This window comes from Lissotriton helveticus, chromosome 8, assembly GCF_964261635.1.
Source record: "Lissotriton helveticus chromosome 8, aLisHel1.1, whole genome shotgun sequence".
NCBI lineage: Eukaryota > Metazoa > Chordata > Amphibia > Caudata > Salamandridae > Lissotriton > Lissotriton helveticus.
Window position 1 is genome coordinate 1,284,364,455 of NC_136069.1, and position 22,854 is coordinate 1,284,387,308.

Here is a 22,854-nt window from a genome sequence, read left to right on the forward strand (position 1 = left end):
TTTTCCATTCAAAATGTTTTATTGTTGAAAGTGTTGATGTGATAATGAGTTGCAGCACTCCTTCTGAAGGGGGAAAGGGAAAGACGTGCTGAATGTCATCAGCATATAGCGATAGTCTAGAGGAGACCTCAGTATCCACTATTCGTCTAACATAAACATTAAACAAGGAGGGGCTCAAGCAATAACACTGAGGTACGCCAAAAGGACAGGGAATAGTGAAGGAAAAGAAGGCTTCTCTGCCTCCTGAAAGCAGCAGTTTCTAGGAAAGGACGCACACGATTCGAGAGCCGTTGTGCACATTCAACATTTTAGTTGTTGCCGGAGGAAGATATTCTGGGACAGAATATCAAACTCAACAATCAAATGCAAGAGGACGACTTCTGCAGTTTCTCCATGAGATCAATTTCTTCTCAGCTCTTCAGACATTTCGAGAAGTGCCAACTCAACACAGTGGCAAGGGGCAAAAGCAAGACTGGATGGAGTAAGTTATATTTCTCCAAATAAGTGGAAAGTTGATGGTTTATGTGCTTCTCCAGTACTTTGGCTGGGAACGGACATTGGATGGTCACCCAGGCCCTCGTCACCAGCCGTCTGGACTACGGGTGCTCCCTCTACGCCGGTACCACCGCCAAACTCCAGAAAAGACTCCAGCGTACCCAGAACGCCTCAGCACGACTCATCCTGGACATCCCCCGTCGCAGCCACATCTCCGGACACCTGAGAGACCTGCACTGGCTCCTGGTCAACAAGAGAATCACCTTCCGTCTCCTCACCCACGCACACAAAGCCCTACACAACCAAGGCCCCGGATACCTCAACAGCCGCCTCAACTTCTACGCTCCCACACGCCAGCTTCGATCGACCAGCCACTCCCTCGCCGCCGTCCCCCGCGTCCGAAGAGCTACCAGAGGGGGAAGGTCCTTCTCCTACCTGGCCGCCAAGACTTGGAACTCCCTCCCGACCCACCTCCGCCTGACCCAGGACCACCTCGCCTTCAGGAAGCAGCTCAAGACCTGGCTGTTCGAGCAGTAGCGGACCCCCCCCCTCCGCTAGCGCCTTGAGACCCTCTGGGTGAATAGTGCGCTATATAAATGCTATGATTGATTGATTGATTGATTGAGTTTTCCAATATGCCGGAATCCAGCAATGGCTTTTTAAGTAAAGGGTGCACTACTGTACGCTCGCACGCACCATGGACCCAACGAGAGGACAGTGACAGATTAGGTAATTCAGTCAGGATGGAATAACCCATAGGCCCCAACATATTGATGCTGGGAATGGGATCTAAGGGAGAGCCACGCTTAACTGAGTTTGCCAAACATATACGATTTCCTGGCTTCATGGGCTCAAAGCCAGACAACCTAAGACCCTCATCAGTCCATTCTTGTGTACCCAACTAGCAGGAGTTGAAGCATGTTGAGATTGGTCCATGAATGAAGGTATAGATGTGTTGCTTGTTAGTGAGTAGGGCAGTTAACTTGTATTACTGAATGGGACTGTTAATCCTCATTATTATTTGGGACCATTAATGCTCATTGTGTGGGGCCTTTGATGCACATTTGTTGCCTGGGGCTATTGAAACATATGAAACATATAATATGAGATGGAATTGATGCATTGATTGTCTAGGACCACCAATGCGCATAATGTCTGGGTCCATTGATAAAAGGTTATTTACTAAGCCATTGATGAATGTTGATCCAGGGTCGTCATCTCATAAGTATATAATGTCAGCTAAAACACCATGAAAATGGCACATACACATCAAAGTTCCTGCACTTGTGATACAGTGACATATCTTAAAAGGCACCCCTGTGAATACAAATATAAAGCTGTGGTCCACTGCCATAAACACCTCTAGAATTACGAAGACTAGAGAAACAATAACAAAAAGCAAACCACCAACATGCACATGAGACTAGTGCTGCCAGAAAGGACAAGATAGCTGTGCCACCTAGCATATTACTTTCACCAAACTGACACACCACTCTAGTCTGCGTTTTATAAATATAATCATTTTCCTTTGAGTTGTAGCTTAGCTATTTTGTTATTACATGTTCTTTTTCATTGGCCTTTGCTTTCTTGAGTTCTAATTTTTCTATCTTGAGTTGGAAATCTATTGGAAAAGCTTGATGTTAAATGTCAGATTCCTGTGAACTGCCTGTGGATTAAAGGTATCTCTTCAAGAAGCTTTGGAAAGTAAGGGCCCGATTCACAGAATGAACTTAAGACAAAATCCTAAACTTACTACCAATTTGGTATTCACAGAATGAACTTACTATTTTGGTATTCACAGAATGAACTTACTACTTTTGGTATTCACAGAATGGATTTACGACTACTAACTTTACGTCCGCACTCGGGCCGGAATCTCCACACCCGGAGTGGGAATTCCGCTTACGGGCTGGGATCTCCGATTTTAGGCAGGAATTTCCGCTTCCGGGCCGCAATTTACGATTTCATACCAGAGTACCACCATTTTGGCCTGATGAACGTTCCAGGTGCCTACCATCCCCCACCACGCTCCAGCTGAAGTCAATTAATACTAAATGCAAGACCAGCACCAGCAAACATAAAAGCAGCACACATTGAAGGAACAGGTTTGGCCACAGAGAGTGTCTGTTTACAATCGCTGTACATCGCCAGAGGAAAATGGAACAAATGAGGAGGAAGAAGAACTTTACCACTGAGGAGACCACCATGCTTGTGGAGTACATAGTGAGGTACCACAAGCGCCAATATTAGCTCCCACCTTACTGCACCAGTGACACACAGAAGGCAGCTCTATGGCAGCAATTAGCCACTGCTGTCACAGCTTTGGGGGAGGAGAGGTGCACAGTCCAGGATATCAGGGAGAAGTGTCAGGATGAAAAGCAGAGGGTGAAGGAGAAGTACTCCAGGATCGAATTGAACAGGATCCTCCCTGTCCCACACTCTGGTCCCCGCCTCCATCTCACCCCACTAGAGGAGGATATCCTCACCAGAATCCACCCCCACATGCTCCTTGGGCTGCCTGTGAGTGATGTCCGCAACATGGTACCAGGTAAATGGCATGACAAGAAAAAGTGTATGAAAAGATTGTCTATGTTGCACTGGCATTGTGAGTGAGGAATTTGTACAAAGTGTTTATAAAAATATAGTCAGCCAGAGACTCATGTGTTACCCTCTGTATGTTGCACCACAAGTTCCAGAATCCTTTGTGATAGAAACGGAAAATCCCTCTCCCACTATTGAAAACATGAGCACAGTACTGCTGCCTTATATACCTAACTCTGCTAGGTAGCAAATGACAAAGTGCCCTTTCCACTCATCCAGATGTGTCTGAGTCAGTCAAAAATGTAAGGGGTTGCGGAGCAATTGAAAATCAAGTGACAAATGAATTGTGACAATACAAGGGGGCAGATCTACAAGGACTGGTGCATCCCTGCATATTAGCAGGGATGCGACAGCACCAATGCGACATGCAATTCTACCCTTGCACCACCAAGGATGCATCGCATTACCAATGCTGCACACTGTGGCACAGGGATAGACAGATGTGTGTCTCTTCTGATGGCGTAAGGACGGCGCTTTGCTGGAGTTGTGTCGCAAGTGCAATGCAACTCCAACAATGTACATGGACCGCCCATACCAAACCTGCTGCGCCACTCCTTATTTCTGCTTCAAGCATGTATACGTTTTTGTCGCAGTGGCCCATGAAAAGTGACTCTGTGGAATCTTGTAGATTTCACTGCATCACTTTCACGAGGCATTTCACAAAGGAATGCACAGCCTGCTTACATTAAACCTGACGCAGGCTTAATGTTGCGCAAGGGTGCACAACGTGACGCATCTCCCTAGATGCGGCATGTTGTACCTATGTCACAACGTGGCACATGGTTTCCGCCACTGCTGTGTCACAGAATTGACGCAACGACGGCTTAAATATCTAGCAAGGGGCCTGTAAATCTGCCACAAATTATCCAAAAAGTAACTCACCCTGTGCCAGCAAAAATCACAAAGCAAGAGGTGAGAGAATCCTCAGATAAAAGTATGTCATTCATATATTCCGTTATTCCTTTCCCACCCTGCCACACCATTACATCCCCAACGCCCCACTGCACCTACCTGTCCCGTCTGCTGCAGAACTCCACAACACTGTTAGCATGCAGAAGATATGGGTTAATGCCTGAAAAGTTCCACATGTACATTTCCCATCTGGTTACTTTTCTCTCTTCTCACCTATTGACAAATTCAGCCTAAGCAGAGACAACCGAGGTAGCAGAAGTCCATGCATCTTCTGGGAGGAAACAACATCGTTCAGAGCAAAGCATACCACCCTCACAAACTGGTAAGTCAAACTGGTCAGGAGATGGTCAATATGCATACATTGTCATGAGTCAACAGATGGACATATAGTGCCCGAATGTGAAAGGTAACCAGAGCTGAAAAACTAGCTTAACTATTGGATTTGTCAATGGACATTCACCTTTAGCAAATGACATATGTGAATAGCGAAAAATAGAATATAAAATGCTTTTGCTCATCATACCTTTGTAACTGGTGACTATATCATGTATTCCAACAACAGTCCCAGTCCTGGGAATTCAATTCTGTAATCGAGTGCCACAATAAGTTAAAAGGGTGTCCCCACTATATGGTAATAGTATCTGCAGACATAATCAAGAATTCAAATGTTAACAAATATGACAATGCGGAACAAGAAGCGAGCTACCATTGTCAGCAGTAATGACAATGCATCCACTGTCCTACTCAGAATGTTTACACCATACATGAAATCGCCCAGTGCACCCAGCTGGTCATGTACTTCTCAGATCGGATGGATTGTTTGTTGGCCATTACCAAAACACGATAGTGGACCTTATTCCAGGATTAAGAGTCATGTCATTCGGATATACGTTGCTTTTAGGTAGTGGGCCTATTATAAGTTATATGTGGAATCACTCATGATATTAAGTGACACACACTTCTGCAACGGTGGTGCCCACAACTGCTTGTGCTTATCCTTTGTGTCTGAAATTGAGTGTGTCACATGTGCCAGCAGAAATGTAAAGTTGCAAACACACTCATCTTTGTAGGTACAAAGAGGTCCTCCCAGAATCAGAGGCACACACTGACTTCTGCTACAAGGTTGGCTGTGACATCTGGTCCGGGACCACACACTGGGTCGGTGCTGGGTCATGGTGAGTAAACCCAATAATAATGCACCTGAATGCTCAATGAATGTGCCTTTGATATCCGCCATATGTTGTATGTATTGTACAACACTGTAGTCCTGCATCACAATATGCTCACATATGGCATTTAATCATATACCAGATCAGACTTTGGTGGCTAATGAAAGGATGAGACAAAATGTATGCCAAGTGAGTGCAGAATGGACATAAAATAGTACAATGTGTCATATGAAGTGTCCAAAACACAACTGGCTTGCAATGCAATGATATGAAAACTCCCTAGCAAAATATCTATGGCAAAATCATATCGAAATTGGTATGGATGAGGCTCACACTGATGCCAGTTGTGTACCTCTGAGATGGGTGTATGGGCTGCTAAACAGAATCTCCATGCAGTTAGATTTTCAAATCATTTGGCTGAAAAGCAAAACGCTAATCCAGGGCAGGCGTAAAGCATCAAACCCTCTCAACTTAGCCGCAATGTGGGATCGTTACCAAATGTTGCATTCTTCTTGCCTCCTCTTCTACTGTATTTACATATGGGTGAGTGGTTGGCATATGAGGTTAGGATGTCTGCTGTACAAGACACCATCCGTTATCAGCTAAATACTACCATGATGTTGGAATTAGAGTATGCAAACAGAGGACACTCAAAGGATGGACATAAAAATTCTGTGTTCTCTCAGTCAGAAATGAGCTTTGTGACTTCTTGGGTAGGGAAGCACAAATGATCCACATTATGCACCGGACTATTGCACATCTCACACATGAACACCTACTGACTTGTCAACAGACAACATTACACTCACGAAACCTATTGGTCTTAATGGTGAATGTGAAATCAGTGTAATGCGGAGGAGTCCGGGTCATTTATCCCCTTGCATGGAATTTCAGTTACTTTCTCAGGCAAGTTTATCTGTTGATGTGTCATCTCATTGATGTCAGTGCTGCATAGAGGTAACAGCTGGCAACTACTGCATGTGAGCAGGGGCCCACATGTAAAGTCCATGAGGGAAACATGCCGCACATTGTCCTGGATTATCCGGTGAATGGTAATTGAGAATGACATGTTAGCTCATAGCTACCATCTGTTGTACTGAAATATGAACATGTATGTCTCATCACAGCTGCTGACAGGATGACACCAGTGCAGCATACACCATCCCGGAGAATGCACGAAATCCTGGCTGCAGTAGTAAAACCCTCTCGCACCAGTCCATCAGGTAATTCTGGCATAAAGTGTGTCACTAGCTTAGTTAACTATACCATCACAGAGATCAAGATCCACTTCTGTATGGAATCAGCAGTTGTTGTTTACAAAGTGACATACATATTATGAGTTTAACCAACAAGGAGGACAAAGTTCCTGTGCCAGGGTGCAGTGGACCTCATTGCCATTGCAGCAGTGGTTAATTGCCTCACTTTCGTAACTGTAGATGTGTGTAAGGCACGCGATAAATAACCCCTAAACATAATAATATAACATTTATTATTTTTTAATTTTATGAAATTGCTTGAGTCCATTAGAGTGTTCACTATTAGGTAGCAGTATCTCAGGACTATATTACATATGGGACGAGGTGCGGTCCAGTTATGACATTAAGATAACTCCATTATGGTAAATCACATGGCGATGGAGGGCATTGTACGTAAATTATTTTTCTGTTAATTACCTGCACGTTACTGGGCATTTCTAACGACAATTGCCGTTCCTTGATTATGTAGTGAGCCGTTGCGCTTGAGCGGGGGCGTAGTGTACCCGAGTGAAGCTCATGCGCGTTCACCTCCGGCGCTCACACATGCGCATTCAGTTGCTTCTCACTAGTGATGAAGCAAAGCTTCGCATTTGCGACTTGCCGAATTCATGAACCTCGTTCATGTGTAACAACGTAATAATTTGTACGTTTTACTAATGTTTATTTTATGTTTAAACGAGGTCCACGAAGCTTGCCTATGTGTTTTACTAAAATAATTAATTCGAGTCTTTAAAAATGGCCGCTGCTTTGAAATAAGTGTCTGCGCATGCGTCAGTCACACTCACGTGTCCTGATGTGTTTGCAGGTTTGGAGGGAAATAGTTGCGCATGCGTAATGCATAGCTTTGCCAGTAACGTGGTACTGCTCGTGCCACTGCTCTTGTGCTCGTATACATGTAGCTAACATTTAGACTGCATAAGTATATTTCTTAGTGATAAGTTGAAAGTACAAACCTTGTGATGTGTTTTCATAATGTTATTTCTATGTATTAATTTGTTCTCGCTTACTTTTCATGTACTGCGGGGAATGGGGGTCTGACTGAGCCGAAAGCCATCTTGGAGGGTACTTGTGCGCAGAATCGGCAAGAGTGATCTTGGCATTGAATTGCTGCCAAAGAAGGTTGATACCAGAAGCCACCCTGGGAAGCAGCACCTTCGACCCGCAGCATCACGATATTGTTCTATTATGTTGCTAAAATGTATTCTTTCCCTGTACTCTGCACAATTTTCTCATGGGAATCCCAATCTCGCTAGGCGGTACCCAGAGATGTAAATAAGGCCTCCAAATAGTGTGTTCTGATTGGTGTGTTACCCAAATCCTATCTTAGGACCAATCCAAATTGAGGGATTCTGACACTTTGCAACATTGGGGGGTGGTACACCGTCCCCAAACTGTATATCTACCCTGGGTTCACCTAGGGAAATTGTCCGACTTGTCTGGTTTAGCTGACCTGTCACTGACCCATCATACTCAATAGGTGACTGAAGATACAGAGAGCTGCGGAGCACTCTGTCCGAAATTGACCATAGACTAAGGTTTTACTGAACCTTAAAGTGCTGGCAAAGCACTTTACTGGGAGTTCGCTGACCCAATCGGGGTCTTGATCGATAGCTGCAGAGAGGGTGGAGCGCAGGCGTTGCTTCCAAACTGCGGGTGCGGTCCTGTCCTGAGCGGTCCTGTCCTGAGGGTTTCCTGTCCTGTCCTGAGGGTCCTGGCCTGATTCCTAATCTGAGGGTTTCCTGTCCTGTCCTGGGTGTCCATTCTGCACCTGCTGTCCATTGAGGGGTATCCTTCCTTGAGGGTTTCCTGTCCTTAACTGACCCTTGGCCAGGGTTTGGTTTCCACACCAGTCTAGGTAAATATTGCTCTAAATTCTTTAAACTTGCACCTTTCTATTTTTCTGTCTTTTGCTTTAATAAAGACACACCTTTGCATATGTTGATTTTTCCATACTTTTGCCGCAAATTATTGAAACGTAAAGACATTGCATATTTCCATAACGTATTCCCATGTTCCCCTACCTATTAGAAATTATATTTTGCATTGCAGTTTGTCATTTCCTGGTATAGTCTAGCACCTCCTTACTTAAACTGTCTAAAGAACTTTTGCCCTAAATGCATAGCGTTTCCTGTTGCATCCCATATTAGCATTTCCATGATTACTCTGACTTTATTTCTCTATAGTTATGTACTTTTCGTTATCTTGATTATTGATTGCCTTATTCTTGTAAATCTCATGCTAGAAGAAAACGAACTTTAGATAAAGATTTTAAAACTTCCAGTTGTCCGTGGTCATTTACAACAGTATTGAATGTCATTTTGGGTTTGTATTTTGCTGCCTTTCCTTTACAGCTAGCTCCCTGATCCGTTGTGGTCATAGGTGCCCGTGTCGGTGGATGGTAAGTCGGGTACGCTGAGTAATAACAATAGGGAATTCACACAAATTGGTAGCAGCCCGTGAAGTCACCCGGTCAATGTATATTGTGAATTGAAATATATGGGCCCGAAGCCGGAAACGGCGAAATTATTGGTTGGGTGACCTCGCGCGCTCTATCAGTTTTTCTGGCTAGCAGAGGATGGTTAGGGACTAGTTAAAGGATAGGCAGGAATAGTTAGGCTAGTTAAGTCGGAAGCTGCTAGTATATCGATGCTGCTACAAGAGTAGGCACTTCGGGAGGACTGATCACCCACTTGAAATGTTTGCTTTGAAAAATTATGAAATGTTTTAAACTGTTTTTCTTACTGTTATATTGATATATGTATTAACCCATTCGTTCGTAATTGTTATATGTTGTTTGGAACTCCCCGGGGAATTGAAAAAGGCAAGTGGTGAATAGAATCCATTGCCTTGAGGTCGCAGGCTTAAGGAAAAGTTAGGTGCAGGTTAGGATAACCGGGAAGCACTAACTAGGGTTTTTCTGAATACGTGTGTGAATAAATGTCAGTAACGAGGTTCATTGGCAAAATTCCCATAGTGGCGTAACCTAGTAAGGGTCACATCGGAAGAGTAGCAGGTTCCTCGGAGCTAGAGTGAAAGCAGAGGGGTCCGCTGGGAAACCTTAGACTCAGATATATCCCGGAGAAGTGGATGAGTTTAGGGGAATAACAGGTTCACTAATGCTAGAGTGAAGGGTAGGCGGAAGAGATCTACCCGCAGCGCGTGAAAAGTAAATGGAAGTAGTTTACTTGCAGTAAAACAACGCTATCCTGTCTAGACACTTGAGCACTGTGGCGAATGTGTATTCGTTGTTAAATAACCAAGCACTAGCACTTTAGAAAGAAAGAAAGTTTCCGTTACCTTGTGAAGGGAGGGAGTCAGCCGCGAAGCGTCTCTGACGTCACTCCGTGCCGCGCTGGGATTGGTAGACGCAGCGGGCGGGTAGCGGGGCTGGAATTGTGAAGGAGGGGTGAGCGCCGAAGAGTGAGAATTGTCTCACGAAGGGGCCGCGCACCCATTGGTCGAAAATATTTGAACGCGTGCACCCCATTGGTCGCACGGAATTGCAAGGCGCATTCTGATTGGAGGTAACTGTGTAAACAAAGTTAAGCGTAGAAATCGTATGTGGCACTCGTATTGTCCAGAGACTAGACCCGATCCCAGAAACCAAGGGTTTGAAAGGGATCAGTGGAAAGCCAATAGATACGATATTATGTACGGAGCTAAGAGAAAAATGTCCCTTGTAAATAGGGTAAAGAATTATTTCAAAACGGACAAACCGATTAAGTCCAGAGAGGGCGTTATTGTCCCACCACCGAATACTCCCGCCTCGTTCATGATGTTTGATCGAGGGTACAATACCTGTGTGTGGTTGGAAAATTGGGTGAAGTACACAAGAGATGACGGAATATTGGCTTTTCCGTTAGACGGTACTTTCAATGGTAGGATTTTATTTAATTTAAGGACCCGAATGAATGAATTGCATCCCAGACCGAGACTAACGCAGTATGAGGCATTAGAGGAATGGGAGATTGAGGCTTTTGAAAGAGAGAAACCTCGGATGGACAAAGGTCTGACCAAGTGGTACCCAAGGCTGAAACAAGAGACCAGGGATAAAAGGATGAAACAGTGGAGACAGAGCATGATTGTTGAAGGTCTGTTTCCCATGATACCAGCATGTACCCCTTCTGGGGGAGAGAAAAAGACAGAAAAGAGTAAGCATTGGGGAGCTCCTGGGGAGTCAGACGATGAGTTGTTAGACGACATCTTTACGAGGAGTCCGCCCCCTTATAATGAGGGAGCCCGGCCTTCCAGTACAGGAGAGAATCCCCAGCGTCCATCTATTAAGGAGGACGACAGATCCCTAAGTAGGGGGGGAGGTGGTCAGGTACTGCCCTATTTTGAGAATCCCGGACCCGCGGAGGTACGAGATATATATCCTAGAATGCCCGTGAGCCTGGAGGAAAAATATTCCCGTGAAAGAGCCTTTTTCCCCAGACCTCTTTATGAAAACGAAGAAAAACCATTAAGTTCAGGAATGCCCTTTTTACAGCCTCCATATGGGGAAGAGCGCAGGTCATTTGGCGCAGGAACTTTGTTCCCTAAACCAAATTATGGTGGAGGACCAAGTGAAACGCATCCTACTGCCCCGAGTTTTACCCCTCACCTGACCCCACAGATAATACCTGATCGAACCTTAGGAAGAGTACTAGATGAAAGGGAGCAAGAGGCCATAGCTAGACAGAGGACAGAAATAATTCAGAAGATCTCCCAGTTAAATGCCAGTCCTGAGGCTTTGACTATTCCGGTAACAATCGGACCAGTGGTTCCGTTGTATGGGAATAATCAAGGAAGTCCAAACCCTCCAGTTATGAACCCAATCATGGCCCCGCCGAGGCAGGAGCCCCTACTGATAGACGATCAGTCCAGTGAGTGCGAGTCCGAAGTTGTGTTCTTGGACTTGCCCAACAAACAGACCGGGAAGGGAGTGCAGAAGAGGCATAATCCTTTTAATGCGAAAGAAATTAAATTAGAATCAACGTCAGGTACTAGGAGTGTCTCTCTGGTAACTCCGGAAGAAATTGAAAATTGGAGTCGTGAATTAGAAAAACAGACTCCGCAAACGAAACCTTTAGACCTCTACAAACTGAGAGTAGAAATAGAGGAATTAATGGCAGGAAATGTGGGATTAGACAGATTAAATACCTACTCGGAAGAAGAGTTGCTGTTTATGTGTAAAAGCCTTACCAGAAGTACCAGAGTGCTCCACGAAAAGCTGACAGGCGCTGCAGCTAGTATGGGGGTAGATATTTCAAGATCCAAGCCCTTGCAAAAACCTTACAGAGCTGAATTCTCAGACAAAGATATAGAGAACTTGAATGTGTCAGGGAAAAAGTTGCAGATTAAGGAGTTGCTAGCCATTTTGCAAAAATGGGGAGACGTGGAAAAATGGAAAAGCAGGTGGGCACGAAAGAAAGATGAGGCTCGATCCAGACAAGCGACCCCTGAGTTCCCTTTGAGAGAAGTAGACAAGCCCGAAACATTATGCCCCATGCGTGAAGTACCAGGTGGGAGGTATGTGCACGTTCCATGGTCCAGGCAGGATATTGTGTCCTTTACTAACGATTTCCCGAAATTACGCGAAAAGCCAGTTGACTGGTACCGGCAAGTGGAAAGGTTCGTAAAGGTGCAAAAATGCCTGTGGAAAGACCTGGATGGATTTTTCGACATTGTGGTCCCGGTAGATCTATGGACCGAGTGTAAAATAGCAATAGGCTGGCCTAGTGAGGAGTACCCGAGGGACTCTAACACAGGGGAGCCGTCGATTGAAGTGATGAAAAAATACGAACAAGTAATGCTGCATTTGAAAAATAAGGTGCCCGCAAAGGAAACTGATTGGACCAGGATAGATAGAACCACGCAGGAGAGAGACGAGACAGTGCACTCCTATTATGAAAGGCTGTTGCAGGTGTTTAAAACATACAGTGGTATAGATAACATCGAGATGAAGGATATGACGCATTTCATTTACAGGTTTGTAAACGGTTTAAGGCCTGAAATTTGTCAGTGGATAAAAGATAACAAAATTTGTTGGCACTCCAAAAAGATAGACGAGGTCTTGCGGTACGCAAAGTACTGCGAGGATGAGATGGCAGAAAAGAAAAAGGCTCTCAAGGAAAAGGTCATGTGGGCTCAAGTGAAGCTCGCAGAACAGCAGGAAAAACAGTTGAGTAACATGGTCAAAAACACTCAGAACCAAGGTCCTGGGGGTGGGGGAGGAGGTAAGCCCCGGTCCAAAATGAGCAGGGAAGAGGCTATGAAGAAATTTCCCTGTCACCAGTGCGGAGAAATTGGACACTGGCGTAACGAGTGTCCTTATTTGCCTGACGATAACCCCAAAACACCTGATTTAACTCCACAGACGCAGAAAGAAAGACCAAGAAAGACTCAACCACAGGTAAAAACGGTTCAGGTGCCCCGAGCTCCAAAGCAAGTACATAAGGGAAAAGGCACAGAGGGTGAGGAGATAGAAGTCTGGGAAAGCAATGAGAACAGAAATGCAGCAACTTCGCAGTATTTGTTAAACGATACCTTCCTTTGTGATGACCAGTACTGACGGGGCCTGAGAGGGGAGGACGAGGAGTGCGTACTTGGCGCCTCCTTGCCGGTAGACCAGTCCGGACCATACATTGAAGGGAAGGTTGACGGAAATGATGTCACTTTTCTGTTGGACACTGGTGCTACCCGTTCTACTGTGAGAACAGTGGACGTTCCAAACCTACCCCTCTCGGGAGAAGCCATCCAAGTAGTGGGTGTGTCTAATCAATTGATTAGTACTCCTGTTACCAAGCCCATGGAGATCTCAATTGGAAACTTTAAGGAAATGCATAGATTTGTCGTTTGCGACACCAGTCCAGTGAACTTACTGGGACGTGATTTGCTGTGCAAAATGAACTGTACCATCTTTTGCACACCAAAGGGTGTTGAAATTCAGACCCCAGATGAAGACGGCATTTATAAATTAATGTTAATTAGACCTGACTCAGAAATTAAACGAATGACCATGCAGGATTTGCCCAAAGAACTCCAAGAAGCAGTGAAGCCAGAGGTATGGGACTTTACTGGGAAAGATGTAGGGTTAATGAAAAACGTGGACCCCATACAGATAGCAATCAAGGACAATGCAGTATACCCAAATACTAAACCCTACAGGATGAATGCAGAAGTGAGAGCAGGTGTCACTCTGGAAATACAGAAATTACTAGAAGGAAACATCATACAGGAGGTAATGAGTAGCCCATGTAACTCCCCGATTATGGGCATCAAGAAGCCTAGTGGCAAGTACAGAGTAGTGCAGGACCTACGAAAAGTCAACAAAATAGTGGTGCCCTGCTGCCCTATTGTCCCGAACCCAGCAGTGATTCTGTATTAGATTCCCTGGGATGCTGAGTGGTTCACTGTGATAGACCTATGTCATGCATTCTTTTCCATTCCCTTGCATCCAGATAGCAAATTTCTTTTCTCATTTGCCTTCAATGGTCACGTGTATGTCTGGAATCGGGTCCCTCAAGGGTACACAGAGAGCCCCTCTATCTTTAATCAGATCTTGAAAAAATGTTTGGAAACTTTGGTCTTACCTGGGAACTCTGTCCTAGTGCAATACATAGACGACCTCTTGGTGGCGTCTAAAAGTCATAGGGATTGTGTGATTGACACCATTGCCCTACTGAATCACCTGAGTGAGAAGGGACATAAAGTGGCCCCTGAAAAATTACAGTTCTGTGCAAAATCAGTGAAATATCTGGGGCACCAGATAGAGAAAGGTGTCAGGAAAGTAACATCAGAAAGGGTGAGAATAATTCAAAAGATGCAGTTACCCCGTACTCAGAAAGAGATCAGAATGTTCCTAGGAGTGATAGGATACTGCAGGCAATGGATTCTGGGATTTGCAGTCCTAGCTAGGCCCTTGATAAAAATGACCAAGAGGGGAACACCAGATATTGTAGAATGGGATGATGAAAGCTTATCAGCCTTCACCAAACTACGAGATTGTCTGTGTACAGCCCCTGCATTGGGAATTCCAGACTATTCCAAGGAATTTGCCCTATTCTGTGACACTCGCGATAATTGTGCGTTGTCAGTCCTGACAAAAGAACATGGCACGACCAGAAGGCCTGTGGCATATTTCTCTGCCACCCTGGATCCAGTGGTGGCTGGATTACCAGGTTGTCTGAAAGCAGTAGCTGCTACCTGCGCAAGTTTAGAGCAGAGTGAGTCCATTGTCATGGGACATCCTGTAACTGTGTATGTTCCACATGGAGTGGTAATATTACTGACCAGAACGAAAACTCAGTATCTCACCCCTAGTCGCCTGACTAAATACGAGAGGATTATTGTGGGTGCTGCAAATGTAAACATTGTTAGGTGGAGTATTCTGAACCCCGCCACTTTGCTCCCCGACCCAATGGATATGGATGGTGGGGTGGATGATGAGCATGATTGCATTGATTTAACAGAATTCAACACCAAACCACGCCCAGACATTAAAGAAACACCATTGCCTGTGCATGATAAGGAACTATTTGTGGATGGTTCATGTCTAAGACATGAACAAGGAGGCCTGAGTGCTGCCTATGCGGTAGTTTCCTTAACGAAAATTGAAGAAGCAGGTTATCTATTTGACGTAAAGTCTGCACAAGTAGCCGAATTGATAGCTATGATAAAAGCTTGCAAAATTGGGAAAAACCTAAGCATAACAGTGTATACTGACAGTCAGTACTGTTATGGGGTTGTGCATGACTTTGGCCAGTTATGGCTACAGAGGGAGTTCCTGACTTCATCAGGTACCCCTATTCGAAATGGAAAAGTGGTTCAAGACCTTTTAGAGGCAATCCAGTTACCAAAGGAACTGGCCGTGGTAAAGTGCGTTGCTCATAAGAAGGGCATTGACACTGTATCACTGGGAAATGATTTTGCTGATCGAGTGGCCCAATGGTGCGCCAGAGATCGGTATATCATAAATCCAAAACGAGGGGGGCCAGGAACCAGCTGCCAACTTCAGGTGTTTGAAGAAGTGCCTACATGGGATGAAGTGAAAGAGTGGCAGCAGGCGGCACCCTGGCAAGAGAGAGAGAAATGGAAAGAAGATGGGTGTAGACCAAGGCGTGTGGATGGTGTCATCTTAGGCCCAACTGGTATGCCTGTGTTACCTAGACACTTACTTAGCACGATGGCGAGATTGATACATGAAGGATCACACATTGGTAGGGACGCGATGATTCTAGTGTTCCAACAGACTTGGTACAGTAAAAAGTTCAGGAAAGTAGCAGAGTCCCTCTGCCAGAGGTGCCTGCCATGTCAAAGGATGAACGCCGGCAAGAAAACTGTGGTGGAACTGGGGAAAATTGGGAGATCAGGGGGTCCCTTTGTGAGAATGCAGATTGATTTCATCACCATGCCCCGTTGTGAAGGGAAGCGATATGTCCTTGTCATGGTCTGTTTATTTTCGAAGTGGGTGGAAGCTTTCCCTACTCCCCAGAATGACGCGCTGACCGTAGCCAAGTGTTTACTGAAAGAACTGATACCTAGGTTCGGGGTTCCAGTCACTATTGAATCAGATAGAGGCAAACATTTTCAGAATGAAGTGATCGACGAACTCTGTAAGGCCTTTGGAATCTCACAAAAGCTCCACTGTGCATACCGTCCAGAGGCTTCTGGAATAGTGGAACAAGTAAATGGAACTATCAAAAACAGACTAGCAAAACTGTGTGATGCATCTGGCATGACCTGGGTAAAGGCCCTGCCCTTGGTCCTGATGGGACTCCGAAGTGTTCCTGACCGCAAGACAGGCCTAAGTCCCCATGAAATCATTATGGGAAGAGTGATGAGACAAGCATGGGTGCCAGGAAGCAAACTGTTGAGTATTACTGATGATTTGGTGCTTGAATACTGCAAGAGATTGGGTGACCAAGTGCGTTCTATCTCTCGCCAGATCGGAGCAGACGCCATCCTCAATCCAATGACTCCTCTCCACAAACTGGTCCCGGGGGACTGGGTCAAGATAAAGAAGCATACTCGGAAGAGCTGCCTGGAGCCAAGGTGGGGAGAGAAACGTCAAGTGATCCTGGTAACTACCACAGCAGTAAAGTGTGCAGGGGTTCCACGTTGGATACACGCCAGCCACACCCAGAAGGTATTACCAGACGAGGAGCCTGAAGAAGAAGGGCGTCCAGCAGAGGACTCTGCAGGAGCCAGACCGGAAGTAGCTGACGACGTACAGCCCAGTACCAGTCGAGCTGCAGAATCAGCAGACGTTGGCCCAAGAATAGTTGACAACGAACTACCAAGAACCCAGCCTGCTGAAGGGGTCCAAGAAGCTGAGCCAGAAGTAGCTGAAGACGAGCTGCCGAGCATATGGCCAGAGGAGTGGATACCATTGATTGATCTCACTGAAGACCCCATTCGAACCAGTGAGAGACTTTGGGAAGGTAGAGAGTGGACTAGAGAGGAAAAGAAAGGCACAGGCGAAGAACCTCAGGATCTTGAGATTCACATCAAAACTGAGGAAGGAGAAGGTCAGACAGGGAGAGAACAGGTGAATGATACAGAGCAAGTGATTGATACTCCTCCACTGACTCCTGATGTCGGGAAGGGACAGACTAGACATAGCGTGATAGTTCGAGCAGAAGAAAGTTCAGAGGTCGAAGTGCTTGAACAGGATCAGATAGGATTAGAAGAACGTGTTCAGGAAACAGAAACAGAGACATTTGAAAAACAAACGCAAAACTGTCCTGAACAAGGCCAGATTAGTGACCAGGCAGAAGAAATAGATGCTAGCCCTGGAAATAGTCAGATAGAAGAGGGAGAAACTGAAGCAGAATTGCCACCGACTAATGAAAACAAGAGGGCAAGAGAAGAAAGTGAAGTCCAAGTGCCAACTAAAAGACTTAAGAAAAGAAAGCACATTGAGCCTGGATACATAAAGAAATTGAGACTGAGAATAAAAACGGTAGAAGAAAAACGTGCAGAAGAAAGGAGAAGTGCTCGCATAGCAGAACAACCAGAAGATACTTCCAAGAGAAGGAGTGATCGAATAAAGAGACAAAACAAAAAGTACAAGTCACCTGAATGGACACTTGTTTTGGAAGAATTTGAAGATCTTGATCTAACTGACGAAAGCGACGGAGAACCCATTCCTGAGTACTCTACCGAGGAAGAAGACGAGCCACCGTGAATTTGCACAAAGTAAGCTACTCGTGTAAAGTCACAAAGAGGGGTCGAGAAACTTCTTCTGAGCCAAAATGTCTGATTCAAACGTGAATGGTAGACCTAGTTGCAGTCGTTGCGAAACATGCTGCAAGGTATGTGTATGTAGTATAGTTATAGTAATATTACTCTGGATAGGACTAACAGTTTTCATTCCTTTTGCGGTGAGCAAAAATACTAATATTGACCCTACTGAGATTGTAAATACTGAGACAGAAGAACTGACAACACAAAGTGTAGCAAGACATGAGAGAGCACTCAGACAAACAAAACAAGACCTAGAAGCATCAGATGAGGGAGGACTACATTATCATGGAGTTAAGAACAGGACCCATTTAAATGTTTTCGCAAACTTGTTAATACACTATGTAGAGACTATGGAAATTGAAGATTGCTATGTCTGCATGAAGCTACCTACTTCTGTGGCTGAAGGCGTGACATACCATCACCTGCCCCTGACATATGGAATATCCTGTAGCATTTTAGCTAGTTTATTTTACAAAAGAGGACCGTTACAGTACTATTACTCTAACAATGACGTGATCTTTTCTGAACTTCCTATACGTGGGAACTTGAATCCTGTACATACTAAAAGTGACGTTACTCGCTATATGGGCGAATACTTTCTGACTATAGGTAATATCGACATAGGTGACGCACACAGAGATAACTTGACTTGTTCTTTGCGTGAGCAGGAAAAGATGTTCCTGAACATGGCAGAGAAAAGGAGAATAAAAATACAGAAAAAGGCAGATGATGAGAAACAGAAAAGGCCAAAATGGGCAGAGAACATGGAAGGCACCTCAAATGGTGGAGTGGGTCCTGCTCTGTTGCTGGATTTTGAAAAGAAGGGCAAGCTATGTCTTCACCGCGAGAAGACTAGCTACTATAATAACATTTTCATTGGTTCCAGTGAATGCGAACATAATTACAAGGTAATTGGAGGATGGGGTTTCAAAAATGGGTCAGAGCCTGTGTTTCCTGGAATTTATTATATTTGTGGGGACAAGGCTTATTTCAAATTGCCGGATCACTGGTATGGAAGCTGCTACTTTGGCATTGTCTTCCCGAAAATATACCATGTGAACAAAGTTGCTGGAAGCAGTGAAAATACTAATGGCTTAGTGCGTAGTAAAAGAGAAAGAATAGGTGAAATAATGGGTAGTATTTTCAGTGCACTGATACCTGGAGTGGGAGTGGTTCTGAACACTCACAGAATTTGCAAATTGTCTACTATAGTGGATGTGTTGTCTACTGACACAGCTCATGGATTTCTGCTGGTCAATACCGAAATGGTTGCGATCAGATCAATGGTTTTGCAGAACAGACTTGCTCTTGACACCTTATTAGCAAAAGAGGGCGGAGTCTGCCGGATGTTGAAGGCGCAACATTGTTGCACTTATATTCCGGACAAAAGTGTGCAGCTCAAAAGATATGTGAAAAACATTACTAATTTGGAAAGGGAACTCAAACCACTCGAGGTTGATAGTGCCTGGAAGAGACTGGTAGATGGTCTCTCAAATGTAGGTCATTGGTTTGCTAGCTTAGGTAAAAGCTTATTGTTCAAGGTCCTGATGCCAATTGGAATCATAGGTCTTATCCTATTTTTCATATTTGTCTGTTGCAAGTGTCGTAAACACACCGGAAAGCATCAAGTGAATGCAAGAGGAGTGAAACGAAGTGTGGATGAGCTTGAATTAGAGGAAATGAATAATCAGATATATAAAAGGGTGAAGAATTCTCACCCTACCAAAGATGAAAAAGAGAAATTGAACCGCTTGCTGGAGGAGATAGAGCTGTATAAGGTGTGAGAAGTTGGCATCTGGTTCCATTTATTTTGTGATGATAGTAAATATCATCAAAGAGGGGATTGATGAAGCAAAGCTTCGCATTTGCGACTTGCCGAATTCATGAACCTCGTTCATGTGTAACAACGTAATAATTTGTACGTCTTACTAATGTTTATTTTATGTTTAAACGAGGTCCACGAAGCTTGCCTATGTGTTTTACTAAAATAATTAATTCGAGTCTTTAAAAATGGCCGCTGCTTTGAAATAAGTGTCTGCGCATGCGTCAGTCACACTCACGTGTCCTGATGTGTTTGCAGGTTTGGAGGGAAATAGTTGCGCATGCGTAATGCATAGCTTTGCCAGTAACGTGGTACTGCTCGTGCCACTGCTCTTGTGCTCGTATACATGTAGCTAACATTTAGACTGCATAAGTATATTTCTTAGTGATAAGTTGAAAGTACAAACCTTGTGATGTGTTTTCATAATGTTATTTCTATGTATTAATTTGTTCTCGCTTACTTTTCATGTACTGCGGGGAATGGGGGTCTGACTGAGCCGAAAGCTATCTTGGAGGGTACTTGTGCGCAGAATCGGCAAGAGTGATCTTGGCATTGAATTGCTGCCAAAGAAGGTTGATACCAGAAGCCACCCTGGGAAGCAGCACCTTCGACCCGCAGCATCACGATATTGTTCTATTATGTTGCTAAAATGTATTCTTTCCCTGTACTCTGCACAATTTTCTCATGGGAATCCCAATCTCGCTAGGCGGTACCCAGAGATGTAAATAAGGCCTCCAAATAGTGTGTTCTGATTGGTGTGTTACCCAAATCCTATCTTAGGACCAATCCAAATTGAGGGATTCTGACACTTTGCAACATTGGGGGGTGGTACACCGTCCCCAAACTGTATATCTACCCTGGGTTCACCTAGGGAAATTGTCCGACTTGTCTGGTTTAGCTGACCTGTCACTGACCCATCATACTCAATAGGTGACTGAAGATACAGAGAGCTGCGGAGCACTCTGTCCGAAATTGACCATAGACTAAGGTTTTACTGAACCTTAAAGTGCTGGCAAAGCACTTTACTGGGAGTTCGCTGACCCAATCGGGGTCTTGATCGATAGCTGCAGAGAGGGTGGAGCGCAGGCGTTGCTTCCAAACTGCGGGTGCGGTCCTGTCCTGAGCGGTCCTGTCCTGAGGGTTTCCTGTCCTGTCCTGAGGGTCCTGTCCTGATTCCTAATCTGAGGGTTTCCTGTCCTGTCCTGGGTGTCCATTCTGCACCTGCTGTCCATTGAGGGGTATCCTTCCTTGAGGGTTTCCTGTCCTTAACTGACCCTTGGCCAGGGTTTGGTTTCCACACCAGTCTAGGTAAATATTGCTCTAAATTCTTTAAGCTTGCACCTTTCTATTTTTCTGTCTTTTGCTTTAATAAAGACACACCTTTGCATATGTTGATTTTTCCATACTTTTGCCGCAAATTATTGAAACGTAAAGACATTGCATATTTCCATAACGTATTCCCATGTTCCCCTACCTATTAGAAATTATATTTTGCATTGCAGTTTGTCATTTCCTGGTATAGTCTAGCACCTCCTTACTTAAACTGTCTAAAGAACTTTTGCCCTAAATGCATAGCGTTTCCTGTTGCATCCCATATTAGCATTTCCATGATTACTCTGACTTTATTTCTCTATAGTTATGTACTTTTCGTTATCTTGATTATTGATTGCCTTATTCTTGTAAATCTCATGCTAGAAGAAAACGAACTTTAGATAAAGATTTTAAAACTTCCAGTTGTCCGTGGTCATTTACAACAGTATTGAATGTCATTTTGGGTTTGTATTTTGCTGCCTTTCCTTTACAGCTAGCTCCCTGATCCGTTGTGGTCATAGGTGCCCGTGTCGGTGGATGGTAAGTCGGGTACGCTGAGTAATAACAATAGGGAATTCACACAAATTGGTAGCAGCCCGTGAAGTCACCCGGTCAATGTATATTGTGAATTGAAATATATGGGCCCGAAGCCGGAAACGGCGAAATTATTGGTTGGGTGACCTCGCGCGCTCTATCAGTTTTTCTGGCTAGCAGAGGATGGTTAGGGACTAGTTAAAGGATAGGCAGGAATAGTTAGGCTAGTTAAGTCGGAAGCTGCTAGTATATCGATGCTGCTACAAGAGTAGGCACTTCGGGAGGACTGATCACCCACTTGAAATGTTTGCTTTGAAAAATTATGAAATGTTTTAAACTGTTTTTCTTACTGTTATATTGATATATGTATTAACCCATTCGTTCGTAATTGTTATATGTTGTTTGGAACTCCCCGGGGAATTGAAAAAGGCAAGTGGTGAATAGAATCCATTGCCTTGAGGTCGCAGGCTTAAGGAAAAGTTAGGTGCAGGTTAGGATAACCGGGAAGCACTAACTAGGGTTTTTCTGAATACGTGTGTGAATAAATGTCAGTAACGAGGTTCATTGGCAAAATTCCCATAGTGGCGTAACCTAGTAAGGGTCACATCGGAAGAGTAGCAGGTTCCTCGGAGCTAGAGTGAAAGCAGAGGGGTCCGCTGGGAAACCTTAGACTCAGATATATCCCGGAGAAGTGGATGAGTTTAGGGGAATAACAGGTTCACTAATGCTAGAGTGAAGGGTAGGCGGAAGAGATCTACCCGCAGCGCGTGAAAAGTAAATGGAAGTAGTTTACTTGCAGTAAAACAACGCTATCCTGTCTAGACACTTGAGCACTGTGGCGAATGTGTATTCGTTGTTAAATAACCAAGCACTAGCACTTTAGAAAGAAAGAAAGTTTCCGTTACCTTGTGAAGGGAGGGAGTCAGCCGCGAAGCATCTCTGACGTCACTCCGTGCCGCGCTGGGATTGGTAGACGCAGCGGGCGGGTAGCGGGGCTGGAATTGTGAAGGAGGGGTGAGCGCCGAAGAGTGAGAATTGTCTCACGAAGGGGCCGCGCACCCATTGGTCGAAAATATTTGAACGCGTGCACCCCATTGGTCGCACGGAATTGCAAGGCGCATTCTGATTGGAGGTAACTGTGTAAACAAAGTTAAGCGTAGAAATCGTATGTGGCACTCGTATTGTCCAGAGACTAGACCCGATCCCAGAAACCAAGGGTTTGAAAGGGATCAGTGGAAAGCCAATAGATACGATATTATGTACGGAGCTAAGAGAAAAATGTCCCTTGTAAATAGGGTAAAGAATTATTTCAAAACGGACAAACCGATTAAGTCCAGAGAGGGCGTTATTGTCCCACCACCGAATACTCCCGCCTCGTTCATGATGTTTGATCGAGGGTACAATACCTGTGTGTGGTTGGAAAATTGGGTGAAGTACACAAGAGATGACGGAATATTGGCTTTTCCGTTAGACGGTACTTTCAATGGTAGGATTTTATTTAATTTAAGGACCCGAATGAATGAAT